Below are 24970 nucleotides of genomic sequence, written 5' to 3'. Positions count from 1 at the left end.
TGCCCCGGTCCGGGAAGATCTCACATGCCACAGAGTGGCTGGGCCTGTGAGCCATGACTGCTGAGCCTGCATGTCCGGAGCCTGTGCTCCGCAATGGGAGAGACCACAGCAGTGAGAGGCCCACGTACTGCAAAAAAAAAAAAAAAGAGTATGGTCTGGGAATCTTTCATGATTCATGCCCTCAGACTCCCAGGGTCTATAAAGTATGGACACATATGAGCCTGAGAACAAATTGTGACTCATGCAAACTAGAGGAAAGGACTCAGATCACACACACACACCCCACAGTGTAGTGGGGACGTCTGAAGAATTATTCACAACTGTTTCACTCACATCTTTTAGTCAAAGTTCCCCTTGTCCCATAATAAAGGCCACATGGCTTTGTTCACCCTGATAGATTAAATGTGCCTGCAGAGCTTCAGGCACATCCTCACAAATATTCTCTCCAACCACATGTTTTACAGGGCAATGGAGCCCAAAGTATCGGTGAAACTATTAATCAGTATTATTCTTTAGAACTCTTAAATTACAGCCTTTAATATCCTTGTGACAGTCATGATTTGAAAGGACCTAGACTTCACTGTTTTTATTTGGTTAAAAATTCCCCCAAATTCTCAAAAACTTAATGTCTTAAGACACAAAGTTTCTTCCAAAATACAGGCATTTTGTAGAATTAAATTAGAAGAGTATCAGGCCTTAAGGGAAAGTCCTTGTCAAATAACCATCTCAACAATGTTGGGGAAAGATTGTTTCTGCTTCAATGATTGGGTCACCATTTACTATTTCGCTAAGCCAGGTGCAAGTATAGTTATAATTGGAAAGTAGTTTACCATATAAGATTAAAAAGCAACATGAAATGTATGGACACCAAGGGGAGAGAGTGGCGGGGGGGTGGTGGTGGTATGAATTGGGAGATTGGGATTGACATGTATACACTAATATGTATAAAATGGATGACTAATAAGAACCTGCTGTATTAAATAAATAAATAAAATATAATTCAAAAATTAAAAGAAATAAAAATAGAAATAAAATAAAAGATATAACTTGCACTTTGCTGAGTGCACAAATCTTAAAAAAAAAAAAAAAAAGCAACGTGGTGCACATTTAACGATAGTCAGGTTTATGATCAGGAGTGCTCTTACCTATAAAGCTGCTAACTTTCAAACCTTAAAGGGAAAAGATAAACACCAGTGGCCAAAACACCAGTGTTTTGGTTATACAACAAGAAAGCCTGGACAATGAGAATTTTTTCTGGGTTGGTTCCACTGATGCTTTGTCCTTGAAGTCAGAAAGTACCTTATCATTAAGCGACTGCATTTTAAAATTCTATTGATATTGAACAACTCCTCTGGCCACACAGAACCCCATGAGTTCAACACCAAAGACATTGAAGTGGTCTACTTGGCCCCAAACAAAACGTCTTTAACTCAGCCTCTGGATCAGAGGGACATAAAAGCCCTTAAGGCTCATTACACATGGTACTCTATGGAAAGCGTTGTCAATGCTGTGGAAGAGAACCCCGACAGAGAGGACATCATAAAAGCTGGGAAGGATTACACCACTGAAGATGCCGTCATTGTTATAGAAAAATCCACAAAAGCCATCGATCCTGAAACAATAAGCTCCTGCTGGAGAAGTTTGTGTCCAGATGTTGTCCGTGATTTCACAGGACTTACAACAGAGCCAATTAAGGAAATCATGAAAGAGATTGTGACGATGGCTAAAAAGGCAGAGGAGAGAAGGGTTTCAAGATATGGATCTTGGAGAAATTCAAGAGCTAATAGACACGCCACCAGAGGGATGAACAGAAGACAACTTGATGGAGATGAGAGCTTCCGAACCAGCCTAGACAACAAGGAAGAAGACATAGAGGAATCAGTGACAGTGGGAATTCCCTGGTGGTCCAGTGTTAGGACTCTGCACTCTCATTGCTGATGGCCCAGGTTCAATCCCTGGTAGGGGAACTGAAATCCAAAAAGTCACTCGGCATGGCCAAAAAGAAAAAAAAAAATGTAAAAGCAGCAGTGCCAGCAAACAAGTTGACATTAGACAATCTGGCAGAAGGGTTCCAATTAATCAAGATTGTTTTTGACTTCTTTTACAATGGGGACCCTTCTATGATATAGGCACTGAAACTAAAGCAAACAGTGGAAGAAGGCTTGGTACCACATAGAAACATTTTTAGAGAAATGAAAAGCCACAAAGTCAGAAATTACGAGGTATTTCTGTAGAGTTACACCAAGTCTGCCTGCCTGTCCTGCAACCCCTTCCACCTCTGCCACCTCCTCCGCCAACCCCAAGACAACAGGACACACCCCCTTCTCCTCCTCTGCCTGCTCTGCATGAAAACAATGAGGATGAAGACCCTGATGATGATCCACTTCCACTTAATGAACAGTAAATAATCTCATGCTGTACAGTTAAGAGACGCACCTCTTGTGTATGTGTGTGTCTTCATGTGAAATCTAGTAACTGTATGGCAAGAACCGTATGAGATGCTTTTGTACCATTCTCATCATCGCCTAAGTATTCATTGTGTAGAGCATTGTATGTAAGACTTGTACCAAGGCTACACTTACATGGCACAAGGTGAGTGATATTTAACATAAAATTAATAACATGCTATTTTTCTTACTGCTTTATAACTTTGCTTTCAAAGAATTACATTGTTGTACAGTGTGCCTCTCTCTTACTTGGAGAAACTGAGTATCAGCCTATCATCACAGCTAGGTAGGTGTTTTTTTTAATGTAACAATGTTTCCAATACTGTATTATAAATATGACTGTAATACTGTATGCCATAAAAATTTTATAATGACTTAGTCATTAGAGTATAGGCTAAGCTACCATGAAGCAGTTGTATCAATTACACTAGGCTACCCTAAAGCAATCTTATTGCTGCTTCTTCATTATCAATGCGTAAGTTGTTATACCTGCAAATAAATATGAATTTATTTTTCACACGGTCTTTTCATTTTGGCATCTAGTGTTGTAATACATATAATGACTACATTGTTTTGTATCATGTAAAATAATACTGATGTAGGTACTGATAGATAATTCATCTTGTAAACAGATGATGTAAACGTACATTATCAATAAATACAGTACAGTATTGTAAATATATTTTCTCTTCCTTATGATTTTCTTAATAACGTTTTTTTCTCTAGCTTACTTTATTCTAAGAATACAGTATATAATACATAAACATGCAAAATGCGTGTTAATCGACTGCTTATGCTATTGATAAGGCTTCCAGTCAACAATAGGCTAAGTTTTGGGTTAGTCAAAAGTGATATGTGACTTTTGCCTTTACCTACCCAGAGATCATAAAGATACTTTTATATGCTAAAAAAAAGGGAAAAAAAAGTAAATAAAAAGCTCTCTCCATCAAAAAAAAAGTCTACAAATAACAAATGCTGCAGAGGATGTGGAGAAAAGGGAACCCTCCTACACTGTTGGTGGGAATGTATATTGGTGCAGCCACTATGGAAAACAGTATGGAGGTTCCTCAAAAAACTAAAAGTAGGGCTTCCCTGGTGGCGCAGTGGTTGAGAGTCCACCTGCCGATGCAGGGGACATGGGTTCGTGCCCCAGTCCGGGAAGATCCCACATGCCGCAGACCGGCTAGGCCCGTGAGCCATGGTCACTGAGCCTGCGCGTCCGGAGCCTGTGCTCCACAATGGGAGAGGCCACCACAGTGAGAGGCCCGCGTACCACACACACACAAAAAAACAAAAACAAACTAAAAGTAGAGTTGCTATATGATCCTGCAATCCCACTCCTGGGCATTTATGTAGAGAAAACTATAATTTGAAAAGATACATGCTGTTCACTGCAGCACTATTTACAATAGCCAAGACATGGAAAAAGCCTAAATGTCCATGGACAGATGAACGGATAAAGAAGATGTAGTACATATATACAATGGAATACTACTCAGCCATAAAAAGAATGAAGTAATGCCATTTGCAGCAACATGTATGGACCTAGAGATTATCATACTAAGTGAAGTAAGTCAGAAAGAGAAAGACAAATACCATATGATATCACTTATATGTGAAATCTAAAATACAACACAAATGAACTTATCTATGAAACAGAAACAGATTCACAGACATAGAGAACAAACTTGTGGTTGCCAAGGGGGGACAGTGGGTGAGGGATGGATTGGGATTTTGGGAAAAGCAGATGCAAACTGTTATATATAGAATGGATAAACAACAAGGTCCTACTGTATAGCACAAGGAACTATAATCAATATCCTGTGATAAAACATAATGGAAAGAATATGAAAAAAGAATTTATATATATGTATAACTGCATCACTTTGCTGTATGGTAGAAATTAACATTGTAAATCAGCTATAGTTCAATGAAATACATTTAAAAAAAATAAAATAAAAATACAGAAAAAAAGTGATATGTGAACTTTCACCTGCTTAGGAGGTCGACACCCCTGACCCCAAGTTGTTCAAAGTGGGGGCTGTATACTTAAACCGTTTACTTAAAAGGAGATAAACTTGAAACCTCAAGACAATCCAGAGAACACGTTTTAATAACTGGCACCAACATGATACCTAGAGTAAATAGGAAGAAGAAATAATTGACTAATGGGTGTTTTCTCTCCCTCCCTCCCTCCCTCCCTCCCTCTCCCTCTCTCTCTCTCTCTCCCCCCCCTCTGTCTCTCTCCATCTCTGTCTCTGTCTCTGTCTGTCTCTCTCTCTCTCTCTCTCCATCTCTCCCTCTCTCTCTTCAGTATTGCATACTTGAAATAGTACGTAGGAGTCTGTAGGAAGAAGCAAAAATAGTAGCATATCCGGGATAATTCTCAATCTAAATAATAACACCCCAATGCTCTTATTTGGCTTAAAATTATCTCTCTGTACGTAGAAATGGAAGGGCTGGAATTTCTAATAAAATATACAGGTTCCATATAATATCCTGGTATTGTTTTAAAATTGAGGACACACAAACTCTTACAAGTGGGAAAACTCTCATGACACTGTGTCTATCCAGTGTGTTTGGAGCAGTTGAATTATTCAACTCTATGCCTATAGAGTTACCCTACAAGTAATAGAGTATACCCCTATTACCCCTGCCTTACCTAAAGTCGTCATTAGGTAAGATAAGCAATGCCAAACACTGAGAGGAGGCAGAATTTTTCAAATGCCTATTTCAAATATTTGTGTCAGTAGCTGGAGAATGGGGGAGGACTCTTTTTCTCCCCAGCTTTACTGAGATATAATTGGCATATATCATTGTGTAAGTTTAAAGCATACAATGTGTTGATTTGATACATTTATATGTTGTGAAATGATTATCACAGTAAGGCTAGTTAACACTCCTATCACCTCACATAATTATCGTGTGTGTGTGTGTGTGTGTGTGTGTGTGTGGTAAGAACATTCTCTTAGCGATGTTCAAGTATATAATAGAGTATTGTTAACTATAATTACCCTGCTGTGCATTAAATCTCCAGAATTTACTTATCTTATAACTAGAGGTTTGTACCATTTTGACCAACATCTCCTCATTTCTTCCCATCCTCAACCCATAGCTATCACCATTCTACTCTCTGTTTCCATGAGTTCGGCTTTTTTATACTCACTACATAAGTGAGATCATACAGTATTTGTCTTTCTCCCTCTGATTTATTTCACTTATTTCAATACCCTTCAGTCCATCCATGTGGTCACAAATGGCAGGATTTCCTTCTTTTTATGGTTGAATAATATTCCATTTTATGAATATACCACATTTTCTTTATTCATCCATCTGTCAAGAGACACTTAGGTGGTCTCCATGTCTTGGATGTTGTAAATAATGCTGCAATGAATATGGATGTGCAGTTAATCCCTTCGAGATAGTGATTTCATTTCCTTTGGATGTATACACAGAAACGAGAATGTTGGATCATATGGTAGTTCTATTTTTAATTTTTTGAGGAACTTTTGGGAGCACTTTTGAAACCTGAAAATTTCTCTTGTATATTCATTAAAATTTCACATTGTTCCTGGTCTTATTCCATATCTTCTCTACTGATGTATGAAATACTCCTTAATGCATCTAAATACAAAATATTTTCTTTACATAAATTGGTAAGCAATCATATAGTTATTCCCATTTAGAACTTGTTAAATGCAGTAACATACACAAACAAGATAAGGTACTTGGGGATATGACACTGTCAGTGGATTATATGATCTGTGCCAGTTTTTTTTTTAAACACAGATTCCTCCTAATCTTCCTCTCATTTCTGATGATATCTTTATAAGTCACCAGCTGAAAATTACGTATCAAAAATATTTGTTTAATATACTAGTTGGATCCCATTTCCCTATTGGTAAACTTGCTTAGAAAATTAAAAACACAAAGTACTTTAAAAAATATATTTTCTTGGAAATGTTTCATATTTAGAGAGAACAGCATTTACAGCAAAGCAACAAAGAATTAGATGTCAAGATTGAGGATTTTTGGAATTTTCTTCTTAGATTTTTAGTGTAACATTTTAAGCATGTCACTTATGGTGTTAAACCAAATATGACAATGACATTATATATTTTGAAGATAGATACTTTACATTGGAGTTCTGGGAGTTAAAAATGCTGCTCTTCCATCATTAAAAATCCTGAAATTGCTGTTTTAAGAACGCTCTGTTCAGTAATACATTTATTTTCAGACATCCCTATTTAGATGAATTTAACTGCTGTCACAATGGTGAGTCGCTGAAGTCAGATAGAACATTTTGCTGACAAATCCTAATTTTCTTATATTGTTTGTATTCCATAAAAAATATTCAACATATTTGAGGCCATGTTAACCATAAAATAAAATATATTAATGATATGTTTTCCTGTGGATATCTGGAGCATCACTACATATGGTTTTGTTGTCAGTTGCATAAAAGTATAAATCATAGGTACTTAAATATTGATATATGCATCAGTCCTACTCTACTCCATTTACACTTCCAATTTAAAAAATATTAATTTTTACCAATGCAGTAAATGAATGTTTCCATATAATCATATCTTTACAATCTGATTTATAAAATTATATCATTGCCTGAAATCCCCACGTTTATATACTACCTTCATTCACTGCAAATGTAAGATGCCTCAGATAGTGCTAGCGGTGCTAACATGTCTGCATGGAAGGATAGAGTATGGATATTCTGAGGGGAGAGAATAGCAAGTTTGTCTTTCACTGACAGTGATAGGCAATATAGCTAGATTCTTTCACATGACAGCCACTGACCCTGGGCCATGCATGAAGTCCAATTCACTGGGAAAGTTAAAGCAGTTTATCCACCAGACTGCAGAGACATTTTGTAGTTAGACAGTCATTTCCCAGCATGTTCCCTTGTGTATTGTCGTTGATTTGAATTCTTGTGGGCCAGCATCCCACTAACCAAATCTGAATTTCTTTTCTTTGACATAGCTGATGTCTGGTGCTCTGACGGCAGACACCCTAGGTCACCTATCGTGTTTAGTACATGCATTCAAAAGTGGAGTGTTACTGTCCTGTGTTCTTCTAGGCTACTGCTACATCTAAGTGCTTATATAATATTTGAAGGCTCAAATTAAGAAATGTATGCCCTCCATACATTTCCCAAAGAAATGTGCATTAACTGATCATATCAAAACTTACACTCAAATATCCTATTCTAAACTTTGCTCCTAAATATTTACTTTGGTTTGTTTTTGAGGGATAATAAAAATTACACCAATTTGTCACTTTTATGTCACTATATTTATCACAGGAAAGTAAAAGGGAGGAACTGGGAAGGAATGGTGAAGAAACCAGTCATACCCTCCAAAAAGGGTATTTAGTAAGCAGTAGCTTTAGGAAAATACCTTTTTCTCCTAGCTGATGGAGAAGCTTTATAATGACTTAATTTCCAATAAAGTTCATATAATTAATAAAGTTGTCACTAAGTAAAAGTTGGTCAAAAACAAGAATGCTTCTTTTATCTGTGGAATTTAAAAAATGCTTTTTTATATACTAAGGTGATCTAGATCATTTTAAATACAATGAAAAACATACCCACTTTGCTGAAACTAAAGTTTCAAAAGCATTATCAGATTAAGTGCTTAAATGGCATACAGCAAACATAGCCTTGATGACTTGAGGCTATTCATAGGAACATTAAGTTTTGCGATGTCCCAGGAACTATAGGCCTTTCAGATGTGGCACTGTTCTCATTAGCCTATATTTGCCTCTGCTCTTGAGCTACCTCGGCTCGGATTCTCAATCTTACCTTCACCAGTTTAAATCCTCTGGTTGTCTTTTGCTCCCCAAATCATCCTCCTAGGCATGTCTTTATCAAATGCAAGTTAGTACAGTCAAACTTCCCTATTTCTTTCATTCTGATCTCATGTAACTGCCACCCATAGCTATTTATAGCCAGTTCTCTGTCAACAAGACATTGCAGGGTAGAGGTCAGGGAGCAGGTTACTATTTAGTCTGAGGCTCATAGAAGGGGTCAAGGCTGGAGACTGACATTTAGAAGTCATCAATGTGGAGACAGTATTTGGTGCCTATACATTTAGCGTCACTGGATAGTGTCTTAGTTCGGGCTACTATAACATAATACCATAGACTGGGTGGCTCAAACAACAAACACTTATTTCTCACAGTTCTCAGGCTGGACATCCAAGATCAGGATGCCAACGTGGTTGGTTCTCATGACAGCCCTCCATCTTGTTCAGACAGCTGTTTTCTCATTCTGTTTCACATGGACAGGAGAGCAGAGAAAGAGCAAGCTCCCATTAGTGCCTTATAAAGGCACTAATCTCATCACAGGGGCTCCAACTTCATGACCTAATTACCCCCCAAACTCCCCACCTCCTAAAATTATGACCCTGGAGTTTAGGATTTCAACATACGGATTTCAGAGGGACACATTCAGTTCATAACAGATAACCTGTGATTTCCTGAGAGGGAGAAGCACCAAGGTCTGAACTCTGAGTTACTCAACCATGTAAAGGTTTTACCAAGAGATTGGGACCAGCAGAGGAACTTCTCAAGGACTGGCCAGTAAGAACAATTGAAAACCAAGAGAATAGGTCTCAGAGAAGCTGAGAAGTATAGTGTTTCAGGAAGGAAGGAGATGTCAAATGTTGAAAAGTTTATGAAGAAGAGGATTTTAGGCAAAAAATGGTAAACTCATTCTCCTTTAAGGCATTGGTGCTTTGGAAGATCAACTGTCCATGCACACAATGAAAATACCTACAACTCTATCATAAATGTAGGACACTCTTTCTCTCTCTCATTAATGTGAATAATTATAAATCTCTTCATCACAGGTATTTTAGAAAATGTTAGTTTAAAACCTTTCTAGTATACTTTGAAGGCTAGAAGCCAAGTTGGAAAAGCATTTACTGTCATGGAACCATCTTCTGTGCCAACTGGCTTAGTGGGAAAGGTGCTGATGCACAGCCAGCCAATATAAAACAAAAACAAAAGCAAAACCCTTAACTGATCATTGAGATAAAAGCAGATGATGTAATGGCGTAACAGAGGAAATGAGACTAGAAGGTAACCATTCATTCTCTCAAGGTGCCTGGGTTTCATCCTCTGTGGTGCAGTAAAAGAGCACCCTTTGATGTCAGTCGTAGAGACAGGACTCTGATTCTGATTAATCTCTCACAAGCTGTGTGATGCTGGCCAAGCAGATCAGCTTCTCTCATCCTGTTTTCTTGCCTGGAAAATGGGGGAAATCATATCTACTTCATGGAGTTTGTATGTAGACTAAATTAGATATTTCTGTAAAAAGTTTAGAAGGGCATTCAACTGTCCCTCAATAAACATCCTCACCCCCAACATATATTGATATATTTCCACGTTATCTGAATAACAACTAACCTTTAATATATTTTTAGATGAATAAGTAAAATAAATTTCTCTTATTATATACTAACCTTACTCATAATCTCCTATATGCTTGTTAAATAATGATGGAAAGATAATCTTTGTCTCCTCTCTGTTATGTTTTAGCTCCTGTATCCCCCAACTCTTAATATTTTAGTTGATTTTTTTTTCTCAACGTATTTTGCAAATAAAAAAGCTTCAGGTCATAGAGGTTGAGGGACTGGCTCATAATCATATAAACAGTTTGGAATGAACAAGGGAAGGGAAGTTCATCCAAACCTTCTGTTCTGTTCACTAGTCAGAGATTCCGGAAAGCATGAAGATTGTATCAGATTAGTTAAAACTGTTGCACCGCTAGTTGTATGTTTACCCTAATATTGTGTACTTGTGGGTGTTTAAGACATCATATCTGTAATTTAGACCTTTATAATACTTAGAAAAATTGGGATAAACCCCATAAGGCCCTATTAGGAGTTATTCACATAAACTTGCAGAAGAGGGACATTCAGTGATCACAGATAGTTATCTTGAACAGCACCCAGAAGTGACTTTTTATCAGTTATCATTTATTTTAGAGATATTAAAATTTTTTTGGTTAATACTACTTTGAGGATCTAAATAATTCATTTTTGCTGTTATTTTTCTGTCATCTCACAGCCAAAATCCATTCAGCTTATTTTTAACATGAGACATTAAGTGGGAGGTTTAATTAATTTTACAATAGTGAATCACATGATTGAGTTTTTTAAAGTGTGTTGTCTTCATTTAAAAGTTCACTGTAATTTCATGACAAAAGATTAAATCCCAAAGTCACTTTACATAAACTGGAGAAACAATTTGGCTTTCCAGGTGTGTGGGATGTTTTTACTTTAACAATTAACTGACCGAAAAATAAACATTGTCACCTAAAGATGCCAATTACTGTTGTCTGTTGGCATGGAGGATTTGACTCAATATGCCTTGTCTAGAAGCACTTTGTTATCGATAACATATTGCTGCTGTACCTTCTCAAATTCAGAGCTAATCCCATAATATGCTTTAACTTTCATTGAAAGTTAAACTGGTTCCAAACCAGTTTAATTAAAGCTTTGAGGTGTTATCATTATTAATATTTTAAAGCTAAATATTATAGATCATGTTCATCCACACACAGTTTATAATCAAAGAGAATTAATCATCCTTGATAACCCACTGACAGGTCAATTTGAAAGCCTGCCCCATTTCTTAGTTCAATTTTAACCTAAATAATCAGCCACGTTTCCTAGTTCATATTTGAAAGTGCTGTCATCCATGTGCCTGAAATTATAAATAAATGGATGAATGAAAAAATAAAGAAGATGAAACAATACCTCCTTTGTCCTGTATAGAAGTATTATCAGCATATAATATAAAATTTAAAGATACAGAACACAAAGACAAAAGCATCACATTCAATGCCCTCTCCTGAGAAAAATCACTTTTTACCACTTTTACAACTGTGCTGTTTTCTGCCTGTAACAGTGTATTTATAGAGGTGCGTATGTACCTACGTGTGCGAAGTTATACAAACACAAGAGGATGTTTCCACATACATATGGGTATAGATAGTCGTTTTGCATATTCTATGTTCTATTTTTCTATCAGATATTTCTATTATCTTTCATTTTCTAATAAGTGCTTATGTTCACTTAAGTGGTAAATACAGTCCCTATGCAAAATCCACCTCAGGCTCTTCAGCAGCTTGTTCCTGCCGCGCGGGAGAGTCTACCTGAAGGTGAGGGTACTACCAACTTTACTGTCACTTCTGTTCAGCAGCCACGCTAGCCCACAGTCTGCACCATATTTCATTTTACCCATAGCATCTTAAACCCTGCTTTCTAAGGACATGGTCTTTTTATCTCGCTCTCTTTGGAAACAAGACTCAAATTATACTCTTAAATTTTGGATTTTTTGCCCTTTGGTTTCTCAGAGTGAGAGTGATCAAAGAAAAAGACCACATGAAAGGAAACATTAAAAATTCTGTACATTTTTTCTCTGCCCCAGACAACACTGTTTTGCAAAGGAGAATATGCTTATGATACTAATAGAAACATTTATCTCAATAAAATGAGTATTGTCATTGTAGAGATTGTTATTAAGGGCAGAGGTGGTATTTTATATGTCTTGAGAGGTCAATTCTTTTCTCTTTTTGGAAATTTATTTCTTTTGGCTGTGTTGGGTCTTAGTTGCTGCACGCAAGCTTTCTCTAGCTGCGGCGAGAGGGGGCTACTCTTCATTGCAGTGTGCGGGCTTCTCATTGCCGTGGCTTCTCTTGTTGCAGAACATGGGCTCTGGGCACGCAGGCTTCAGTAGTTGTGGCACGTGGGCTCAGTAGTTGTGGCTCACGGGCTTAGCTGCTCCTCAGCATGTGGGATCTTCACGGACCAGGGCTCGACCCCATGTCCCCTGCATTGGTAGGCGGAGAGGTCAATTCTTATTTTAAAAGTTTGGTGTTTTTCATTGGTAAATCTGTGTTTTGTTATTTATTAGTGCATTGATCTCTTAACGTCATTATTAATAACATATTTACAGTAAATAGAATTCTCTCTCTCTCTCTCTGTCTCTCCCTCCCACTTTCTCTTCTCCCTCTCTTTTTTTCTCTCCTTATTCTGACCTTCCAAATGTCTTCTCCACCCAGCTAATTCTAACACTGTGCTCTTGGACTTCAAATATTCCTGAGCTAGGGATAAGAGAAAAAGAACAAAATTTAATTTTTTTTTCCCCAAGGACAAAAGAAACAAGGTTCTGTGACAGGGCAGAGAAGACAGCAAGTTAAATAATTTATCAAAGAAAGCCCTGCCCATCAGCCTACAGAGAAGTTGTCAGCTCATTATCTCTGTGCTGACTGGTGAACACACTGCTATACCAAGGTTAAAACCAAAAGCGGTCACCTCACATTGTCTTCAGGCAAAATATTCCCAAAAGATAAAGCACAACTTTTTAATTTCTCCTGAGGTTAAAAAATAAAGGTAAGAAAATGAGCCAATTTATTTAGGAATAATCAAAAACAATGTTTTCTTTATTAATCTAAAATGTTTAATTACTTACCATACCATTTGACTATTATACATTGATCACATGATTAATCTAATGATCTTGATATTCATAGTAAGAAAATCTTGTATAATATGCACAAAGTGAATCTAGTGAGTTGAGTTTAAGTTGGAATGATATTTAAAATTTTTGAAAGAAGAAAACTTAAGAAACATATAAAGATATGTGACAGATTTGCATAATTATATAATATTTTTATAAGTTACAGAATATGTAAGATGGGCCATGATTCATGATTTAAGAACGCATCACATCTATTTCCTAGACTGCATTTCTCTCCTAGGGTCCTAGGAGTTTTGCTTTAAGACGAGGTGTGTCTACTTCATAAAGAGGGACCATGAGAACTGTGCATTTCATAGTCTACAGAGACTTTGAGCCTGGCTTGAATACATTGGGTTCTCTTATCTGATTTCACCCTCAGCTTATGATTAACTTTGAAAAATGTATATAAAGATACAATGTAAGTAAACACTGGGAAACATGCCACACCTCCACCCAACAACAATGCTTATATGTAGAATGTTAGAGGTTTCAGGCATTTTCATATTATTTGCTAAGAGTTTTTAACTTTGGCATTCATAGTGAATAGATTGTTCAATATTTATTCCCTCCAAAAAACTATTTTTTTCCTTTACAAATTTCTAATGGATACTTTTCAAAAAATGTTAATAGTTTTCCTTTTTTATTAAGTGAATGAATGCACATATGAATGTATTTTTAGTAGAGCCTATCAGACATCTTAACCTTGGAAGCCTCAGAGATGTCAAGTCAGACAACACATATTGAATAATTCCATGATGCAAAAGCAATTTCAGAAACTGTTTGTACCAGCCTGAAGCATTCCATACTGTGTTGCTCCTTGAGTTATTACATTTGCTCTTTATGTTTTTTTTTCTTCTTCTTCTTCTGCTGTCTGCTGACATTGCTCAATGCCAAGCATATCCATTCATTGAGGAATCTTTTCAATGATGTATGGTATCTGCTGTGTTCTGGGAAGCTGCATGCCCAAACTGAAAGTACGGGAAGAAAGTAAATGAGATATCTGAGAAGAGGCACATCGTGTAGTGCCAGAAGCTAAGTGCTCAAAGAAAAAAGAAAGAAAGAAAGAAAAGACTAGAATAGAAATGAGAACACACTGTCAACTGGACACAGGAGCCAACTGAAATAACCAATAACCAAAGCTGGAACAATCTGGGCATCAAAATTAATAAATAAGTAATGGATTATAACCCAAAGTAGAAAATAAATATCCATGAGTGTATATTAATATAAATAAATGATTGAATAAGTAAATAAATGGGAGGAAAAATTTCCTATGCAGAAAAATTCCAAATAAATTATGTTTATACTCTGTCCTCCTTCAGGTGGAGTTTACTCCCCACTCCTTAGATGTGATCTTCACATAGTGACCTTCCAATTGTACAGCAGGGAAAGAGGAGATAAAAGAATAACTTTACAGAAGAGAAATCTGACAAACGCCATCTCAGCCAGTTGAATAAGGTCACCAACGGCCATAAATCATGTTGAGATTATATACCCTTGATATTATGTGATGAGAATGGCACTTTGCCTCTGTGGTCTTTGTCCCAATAATCCATAACCCCCATCTAACCACAAGAAAAATGTCAGACAAACCCAAACTGTGGGATGTTCTACAAACTACCCGACCAATACTCCTCAAAACTGTCAAGGTCAACACAAAATACAGAAGTCCTGACAAACTGTCACAGCCAAGAGAAGCCTTACTAGATATGATGGCTAAATGTAATGTGGTATGCTAGATTAGGATCCTGGGACAGAAAAAGACATTAGATACAAACCAAGGGAAATCCAAAATAAACTGGGACAACTGCATGAAATAACTTGAGTTAAGAATAATCTATTGGGCTTTCCTGGTGGCACAGTGGTTAAGAATCTGCCTGCCAATGCAGGGGACACGGGTTCAAGCCATAGTCCGGGAAGATCCCACATGCCATGGAGCAATTAAGCCTGTGCACCACAACTACTGAGCCTGCGCTCTAGAGCCCACGAGCCACAACTACTGAGCCCACGTGCTGCAACTACTGAAGCCCGCGCGGCGAGAGCCCGTGCTCTGAAACAAAGAGAAGCCACCGCAGTGAGAAGCCCGCACACTGCAACAAAGAGTAGCCCCCGCTCGCAGCAACTAGAGAAAGCCCGCGCACAGCAATGAAGACCCAACGCAGCCAAAATTTTTAAAAAGTAAATACAAATAAATGTATTTATTTAAAAAAGAATAATCTATTAACGTTTGTTCGTTAGCTGGGATAAATGTATCATACTAATATGTGCAATGTTAGGAATATGCAAGCTGGGTTGGGGTATACGGCAACCCTCTATACTATCTTTGCAAATTTTCTGTTAGTCTAAAACTATCCTAAAATAGTTTACTATTTAAAAATAGCAACAGCTTATTTCATAATACTTGAGTGTGTTAAATCCCCCTATTATTTATGGGAGGTGTCATATAATCTGCCACTTTAAATCAGTGTTTCCCAAACTCTAATCTGCGTAAGAATCACTAAAGTCTCTGTTACAATCTTATAAATAGTTCAAAACTGCTGTATGTTGGCTTTCCCTGTAAAACTACCTATTCCCGCACCCCTCACTGAGAGACTTTAATTTATTTGCTCTGGTGTGTGCCTGGACAACAGGATTTTTAACCACTCCCCAGTGATTTTGACGTACTGACAACAATGTGAAGCCCTGTCTTCGTCTTATATTGCAGATGATAGCAGTGTTTTTTCCCCCTCAGGATGTGAATAGCTGACCAGTTTTTTACACATGAACCTTCCCGGTTTCTACTCCACAAGTTAGAATGATGATCTCAAGGTTTAGGTCAAGAAATTCCAATTTAGCAGCAAATTGCTCTTATCCCTGTGTGACTTTCAATTGGTTGATAGTGTAGAGTCTTAAGGAAAGAGAGAAGCGTGGGGGGAGAGAATGATTTAGGGAGGGAGGAAAGAGGAGGGGGGACAGAGGGGAGCCAAAAGCAATGGAAAATAAATTTTAAAGACTGAGAAGAGAATAAGAAGACAGAGGAAGAAGCCAAAGTAAAGAAAATAGGAACTAAAAGTTATTGGGTTTATGATTATCCATCTTCCATATATTATGTTCAATATATTGCCTTATTAAAGTCTCATAAGAACACATTTTTGGTGGTATTGTTGTTCCTATTTTACACATGAGGAAAAGACTCAGTGAGGGTTAATAACTTGCCTTGAGAGAGTCTGTGGAGCTGGGAGTCTAGCAAGCACCGAGGAGGGGTGGGAGAGAGGGGTGTGAAGCAGGTGTTGCCTGCTGCCTGGGAGAGGACAGAGGGAGTTGATGATGCAGCTGGAAGATTTATATCATCGAAGCAATAAAGTCAGGCAAACCCACAGCAATTCTTGTGTCTGAGTCAGTGCTTCTATGGAGAAGTGCTCTTGTAAAGTCAATACACCCATTAAATAGCTTAATATTAGAATAACTGCATGGATCGACATAACGAGTGCTTGTCTTGACCTTTCATTGGTGTTTTACTTAAGTTGTTAAGTATTTCCTTTTTGAAATAATGTTTTGTTTAATATAATCATAAAGAATGTGTGCATTCACCATGTATTATCTAGCTGTGGATGCTTCCTCTCTTTTCCAGGGGGGTTTCTTCTAGCGCACCTGTAAAGAAGTACCTGAGTCAGGGGGACTTGTATTAGAAGAGGTAATAACCCCATGTGGGCTCTTCTGCGCGGGGCACTGCACCAGCTGGGATGAGTACATGGTAGGAGTAAGTATACATGAACATGAGTGTTTCAGGTCCCAGGATCGAATTCTGAGAAGTGATTGGGAAAAGCTGTTGCAGAAATGGCCACAATAAGGAATGAGAATATTTAATGATCCTGTAGAATATGTAGACACTAATTGCAAATGAGAAACATCAGGAAAAATACCTCTTCCTATTTGGAAACATTATCGTAGTGATACGTGCTTTGCTTAGGGAGAGAACTATAGTACTATTTAGCTCAGGAAACATGAAGAGAAATGTGTTCTAAGAAGAATTGGGAAGCATCCCTTGATAATGATGAAGAGCTCAGCATATGCCAAATGGAGGAACTCATTCATCAATGGGTACCACTTGTATTGCTATATTCAGATGAAATGAGGGTCTTGGCTGCAGACAGTGAAAAGGAAACAAATGGGGCCAGCTGTATAAATGACTTCAGAGGGAGATTCCCTCTCAAGCTACCTGAAAGACAACAGAAGAGAAAGCAAAATCCTGCGGTGGGTGTTAAGGTTTCATTCACAAAACTCTCTGATGTTGCTAACTGTTTACATGGAAAGAAATTAGTCTACAAATGACTGAAAAAAACCAGGAAATCAGGGGGTTAGGGAGAAAGGCACGATAAAAGAAATGAAAATAGAACTTCATAAAGATAAGAAATTTACATTTGTGGAGATATTTTCAGAAGAGAACACATGCTGGAGTAATTCCCTTTTTTTTTTTTTTTTTCACTTTTTGTTATTGTTTCCTATGAGTGGCAAACCAGGCATGTTTTGGGTTCACTCCTTTGTATATATTAAAATATGGTATATATATGCAATGAAATGTTATCCAGCCTTTAAAAAAGGAAATTCCACCATATACACTACATGGATAAACCTGGAGGACATTATGCTCAGTGAAATAAGCCAGACACAGAAAGACAAATACTGTATGATTTCACTTACATGAGGTACCTACAGTAGTGTGACCCTGATCTTGAATTAAAGTTGTTGAAGTGTATGACAAATATTGACAGCCATGTATGTACAGAGCTGTGAATTGTTCATTCATTAACAGCATGAAAACAATAAGATAATTCCCTACTGCTGACCTAGTGCCCTGGCAGGTAGACAGGGAGTGTAACTCTGGGTTCCCCACTTGGAGGTCTGGTACCATGAGGATGTGCGTGCCCTCTGGTAGGCTACTCCACGGCAGCATGCCCTGAGTCCACTGACAGACCTGCCCTGGGGATGTCTTCCCAACCTCAGACCTCAGATGATGCAGACTCGTGTGTGTGTGTGTGTGTGTGAGAGAGAGAGAGAGAGAGCGAGAGAGAGAGAGCGAGAGTCTAATTATCAGCCAATATCTAATTGATTTTGTCTAATTATCAGCCTCCTTTCAGTTTCAGCCCCACTTCATCCTTAGGAAACCCAGGGTTTCCTGGGTCCTGACATAAGACAGCATTAACTGAGTCACTGTGATAACTTGCTTAATATGGTCAACAATTTGTGGAAATAACAGAACCAATACCACTCATCTACTAACCTGAAGTGCTAACGTTACCAGAGATGTGCCGTGGCTTGTCCATCTCCCTAGATGTTGTATAAAAATATTTGAGAAAATAATGTGTAAAAATCATTCTGGTGGGCTTCCCTGGTGGCACAGTGGTTGAGAGTCCTCCTGCCGATGCAGGGGACATGGGTTCGTGCCCCAGTCCGGGAAGATCCCACATGCCGCGGAGCGGCTGGGCCCGTGAGCCACGGCCGTTGAGCCTGCGCGTCCGGAGCCTGTGCTCTGCAAGGGGAGAGGTCACAACAGTGAGAGGCCTGTGTACCGCAAAAAAAAAAAAAAAAAAAAAAAATCATTCTGGCATTATTAAATGCCAGAAGCTATTTAATATTAGAGACTGGTGAGGTTAGATCTTGACCGTATAGTTCAAAATGCTGATTTAGACTGAAAGGCATCCAGGCCAATATAATTAAATTCAATTTATTAAAGTAGGAATCTTTATTATAAATATTCATATTTAACATATTCCATAGAATTTTTAACTTAAATTAGGTAATATTCAACCATAAATCATTTTAGAGGTCAACCTTTTCTTTTTGTATTTTGAACTGGAATGGAGGGAGTGACCCTGGGAGGTGACTATTTTGTATAATACATAGCTTTGTTGAAGTATAATTGATATACAAGAAACTGCACATATTTAAAGTATACAAGTCAGTTAACCCCAATATATACACCTGCAAAACCAGCCACAATCAAAGCAATAGCATACTCATCACCTCTAAATTTCCTCCTGTTCCTTTGTGTTTGTTTTATTTTTCATTGTGGTAAGAACATTTAACATGAGATCTACTCTCAAAATTTTAAGGGCACAATACGGTATTGTTGACTACAGGCACAATGTTGCACATCAGATCTCTACTCTTTATTCATCTTACACAGTAGAAATGTTATACCCATGAATAGCAACTCCCCATTTCCCCCTACCCCCAACCCCTGGCAACCACCATTCTACTCTCTGCTCCTATAAGTTTCACTTCTGTAGGTACCTCATGTAAGTGAAATCATACAGTATTTGTCTTTCCGTGTCTGGCTTACTTCACTGAGCATAACGTCCTCCAGTTTTATCCATGTTGTGGTATATGGTGGGATTTCCTTTTTTAAAGGCTGAATGACATTTCATGGTATGTATGTACCATATTTTCTTTATCCATTAATCCATAAATAAACATTTAGGTTGATATCTTTGATATGACACCACAGACAAGGGCAACAAAAACAAAAATAGACAAGTGGGACTACACTAAACTAAAAAGCTTCTGCACAGCAAAGGAAACAACAGAATAAAAAGGCATCCTACAGAATGGGAGAAAATATTTGCAAAACATATATCTGCTAATAAGCTGATATCCAAAATATATAAGAAACTCCTACAACTCAATAGCAAAAAACCACCAACTAATCCAATCAAAATGGGCAAAGAATTTGAATAGACATTTCTCCAGAGAAGACATACAAATGGCCAACAGCTATATGAAAAGGTACTCACTATCACTAATCATCAGGGAAATGCAAATCAAAACTACAATGAGATAGCACTTCACATCTGTCAGAATGGCTATTATAGAAAAAAAAAATACTGGTGAAAATGTGGAGAAATTGTGCATTGTTGGTGTGAATGTATTGATAAAATGGTGCAGCCACTATGGAAAACAGTATAGAGGTCTCTCAAGAAATTGAAAATAGAACAACCATATGATCCAGCAATTCCACCTTTAGGTACATATCTAGAATAATTGAAATCAGGATTGAAAAGATCTCTGAACTCCCATGTCAATTGCAGCACTGCTCACAATAGTCAAGACTCTGGGAGATCTTGCTGCCACATTAACTTAACACATCCAAACATGAACTCACAAGTTCTTGAGCAGACCAGTTCCCAGACCAACCATCTGTTGACCATCAATTTTCTACCTGAACATCTCTCAGGTTCTTTCTCTCTCTCTCTCCACCCATTCTCCTGGCTATCCATTTGGGACCCCGTTGGAAGAGGTGTGGACACAACCCAGTAGATAGAAGCCCCCATCAGAGCTAGTCAGCAGTCGACTGGGGGAAATGATGGTCAGGATTCCTGGGGTTGCAAAAAAGCTTGCTAGAGGGTGAGCACCATCGTGGGTACCCCAGGCATACCTTTGGTAGCCTTGAAGCAAGCAAGTAGGAAGCCCACTGGTATAAATATTTTTAAAGCCCTTTCTCATGCAGTGTCCCTCCAGCGTCCCACCTCCTGACATAGTTTAACATCTTCTTAGTTGGAAAAGGAGAGCTACTTAATGTTGCTTGTTATTTTATCATGGAGCAAGATGAGGGTGTATTTGGAGACGAGGGGCAATAAATTGATAAGTGACCCAGCTGCTTTCCTGGCATTGTCTTTGGTGTGTTTTATTGGCTCATACATTTTTATTTTGTGTTTTCTGTCTTCCAGAGTACATAAATCTGACCAATGGAGGCCCATCTCAGCACTAGAAGACTGAGGACTGGTTCACACAAAAGGCACTCACAACATGGCAAATGAATTGATAATTCAGTAAAGAAAGCAGGACGTGGCGTGCATCTGTGGATGAGAAGAGCTTAGTCATCGTGATTCATTTGTTCAACAATACTGGAGTGTTTAGAAGTGTCACTGTCAGAGAAAAATGTGAGCACCTTAGTTTGTATAAAAGAATCATTCATTTTAATAACAAGGATATAAACATATAAACAACATATTTACACATAAGAACTTGGTTATAATCACAATCAATAAATTTTTGTATTGTACTGGGGACCTCATTACCAAAGTGTAAATCGATCTCAATCTCTCTCTCTCTCTCTCAGAATATTTTCATAATATGAATAATGTCATAAAGTATTTTTCACAAATTCAAAATTGTAACACTCTACTTTCATAAAACTAGATGATCATGAAACTGGTTATGCCAAATATATTGAAAATCACCTCTCTGCCCACTTGTGATTGTGGCTGAACCTGGATCATTCTTCACTGATAATGCCAGGCCATTATCTTCATAAAGTTACTGTCTCCTGCCTAGGGAGGACAGGATGAGAGATGGCTTTAACTTCCCCTGACAATCAATGCCAGAGTGTGGAGACAAGCCCACCACATAAGCCAGCAAACCCAAACTCTTATTCAAACAAGAGCCTGGATTGGAATCCGCTGAAAATATCCTGAAGGATGTTAAGAGTTGCCATAATCTATGTAATGAATTGGGCTTTTACAACTCCTCCCGAGAAAGGCTTCCTCCTAACTGGTATTCGAGGAGTTTTTTGAGACATGTACTGTTTCACTGTGAAATAAATAATGACCAAAGTATAAGTGTGGGGAGATGTAAGGAAGGGGAGCTAGAGAGTTGGGGGAGGGTGTCAGTCTTATTGGAATGAGGACCAGGACAGCCACTTATTTGGCCATTCAGCGGTTTAATTTGTGCTACGGTTACTTGGGAAAAATGGAAAAATCTTTACTCCAAGAATTGTATTTCTTTTTAGATATGACTAAGTCTTGATGACAAAAAAATTAAGTTAAATGAATTATTTTGTTTAAAATCGGTAAAATAAGTTACAATATTTTCTTCCAAGAACGACCTAAAATAACTGTTTATATATTCAGCTTCAGTAAAATGCCACCAGACCTCATATAAATATAGGATATCCAGCACTTAATGATGCATGAAAGATTAGGAATGATTACAGACCTTCCTATTAGTTTTATTCACATGGTAGAAGCTCATTAAATGCTGAATAATTGACAGAACCTGTAGACTGAGACACTGGACTGGAAATCAAATTCCATAGGTAATTTTTTTTTCCCCTGGATGATTCCTCCACATTGCAATTCCTGAGTTGTGAGGAAGCTCTCAAAAGAGATGTCAGTGTCCTTTGGAGGATTATTTACATTTCCAATATAGTGTGAGTTAAAAGACCCTCAAAGAAAAATGGCATAAAATAACCTGGGCCCCAGGGGACCCCATAGGAGGATGCGACTGGAGTGAGTTACTTGAAGAATGTAAGGCAAATACCACCCTGTCAATAAAGACAAGCTCTTTCAGAAGATGAGTTGTGGGAGAATGAATCATAAATAGGTTTTCAGGTGTCAATCAGGAAATAAGCCATTACTTTTTCCCAAGTGAAGCAGTTGGGGGCAACAGAGCAGAATATTGCATATCTGGAAGCTGCCATGAGCTCTGGGTACCATGACAACCAGGACAGCATTGGGAGTAACAATCATTCCCAAAGTAAATGGATCACAACAGGTTTCCCTTCTGAACTCAGAGTACAGAGGCTAAGAGGTATAAATGGATCATTTATTTCACTAACTTCATGCATGACATTCTGAGAATGTCCAGAGTTCTGGAGACCATCAGGCAGGTCCAGGGCTATGGGTGGGTGATGGAGAGCTAATTCAAGCAGTCTCTCTTCCCTCCCTTGCTCTGTGAAACCTAGCAGCATCTCACTTTCACCCTGTACAGAACAGCACGGCTCAGAATCTTTACCAACTGCCACTGGGAAGCAGACAATAAGGGAATGAAGTGGAGATATTTTGAAATCAAACAACTTCAGATAACTTATATTTTGCATAGAATGTGAGTTATTTGCTATTATAGAATGATAATTTTGAAATTCCAAAGACTTTCATCACCCATTCTTCCTGGGATCTTAGTAACAAGAAGAGCTGGGTGGCAGGACACTGAGTGATCCCCTTGAATTAGTTCTTTGATTCTTATTTTTGAGTGGCATTTCTTTTAAGATAATAAAAACAAAAAGCTCGGATCTGGGCTTATGGAAATACGAGTGGGCCAGAATCAGAATGTACCACATGAGACATATTGATTGAAAATTTAATGTGCTATTTGCAATCTTCCTTCTATCACAGTTTTCTCTGCATTAAAGTGGCAATCTGTCTGTTAAAGGCTAAATGAATTAGTTTTTGGTATAGTCAGGATCACTCCACAGCCTATTTAAAAAAATACTTTTGAACTCCCTTACTCCAGACCCTCTCAAGTTATGGCTACAATTCTGTACCCAGTTCTGATGTGTGGGATTTTCCCGCACACCAAGCAATTCTTCTCACCAGCTGGATAGCCTAGGATTCAACTCAGTTCTGATGCTATCTACCTGAAGACAGCATCAGATTCCACAGGTTAAAGGTTCAGTCCTACAAGACTGGTGACGTGGTGTCCACGTCAGACACCAATCAAAAGGCCAGGTTGTTATCTGGGCTTCTGACCAATTTGCTATGGTTTGGAGGTTCCCACAACTGCATCCTTGGTTCAGTTAATGTGCTAGAGCAACTCACAGAACTCGGAGAAATATTTTACTTACTAGACTATCAGTTTATTATAAAAGGATATACCTCAGGAACAGGCAGAGGGAAGAGACACATAGGGCAATGTATGGGGGAAAGTGCGAAGCTTCCATGCTCTCTCCAAGTGTACCATTCTATCAGAATATCCACATGTTCACCAACCTGGAAGTTGTCTGAACCCCATCCTTTTGTGTTTTTATGGAGACTTCTTCACATAGGCATGGTTGATTAAATCTCCAACCTCTTTTCTCTCCCTGGAGGTCAAGGGGGTGGGGTTGAAAGTTCCAACCCTCCAATCTCAAGGTTAGTTCCCCTGGTAACCAGCCCCATCCTTAGGTGCTTGTCAAAATTCACCTCATCGACATAAACTCAAGTGTGGTTGAAAGGTGTTTGTTATAATTATAAATTCCAAGGGTTTAGGAGCTCTGTGCCAGGAATGGGGACCAAGACAAAACACATATTTCTAATTATAAATCACAATATTTTAGTGACTCATATGTTCCTGTGGGCCCAAGGCATCTTCTCAGATACAAGAATTCTGTAAAATCTTTATCATGTTGTGTTTTTATCTCATTGAGAGTCCTGATTTTTTCTGTATTTTAAGGAAAACCTTTTCTTTTAAATTTATAATCTGTGTTGAAGGATCTTTTCATAGAATAATTGATACTTGATACTTCAGTATTCTATTCTATTTCATAGAATAATTGATACTTCAGTAAGTCTTTTGCAAAGTGGGATTGCATGTTCTTGCTATTTTATTTCAACTTTAAAGGAAAATAATCCTCAAGTTGGGGAAATGTGCTCTGTTCACATCTATGCACCACTTGTTCCCAGAACTTTGGCATATAACCCAGAAATACTAAGCAATTTGCCTCTTCCTGGGAGTCCAACATGACTGCCTTGTTTCACCCACTCTCCTGAATGCTAAAATCAGCACCTGTTAACACCAACATTGAACAGTAAAATACTAATACTAAAAGTGAACAGTAAAATCTAACAGGTGTTGAGAAAGTATCAACCTGTACGCTTTTTTTTTTTTTTTTTTTTTTTTTTTTGGCGGTACACGGGTCTCTTACTGCTGTGGCCTCTCCCATTGCGGAGCACAGGCTCAGCGGCCATGGCTCATGGGCACAGCCGCTCCGCGGCATGTGGGATCTTCCCGGACCGGGGCACGAACCTGTGTCCCCTGCATCGGCAGGCAGACTCTCAACTACTGCCCCACCAGGGAAGCCCCAATCTGTACGCTTTTAACGCAAAGAAAACACTTCAGATTTTTACTTTCAGTATTCAAAGATGTGGACAGGGAACAGAGAATATGACTAAAGCAAAAAAAATAAACTATTTGGAGGCTGAGTAAATAAATATATGACTGCTGATTAGTTGTAAATCCATTCA

The sequence above is a fragment of the Delphinus delphis genome, chromosome 3 (assembly GCF_949987515.2).
Source record: "Delphinus delphis chromosome 3, mDelDel1.2, whole genome shotgun sequence".
Taxonomy (NCBI): Eukaryota; Metazoa; Chordata; class Mammalia; order Artiodactyla; family Delphinidae; genus Delphinus; species Delphinus delphis.
The sequence above is the reverse complement of the archived record's forward strand: the minus strand, read 5'-3'. Positions refer to the sequence as shown.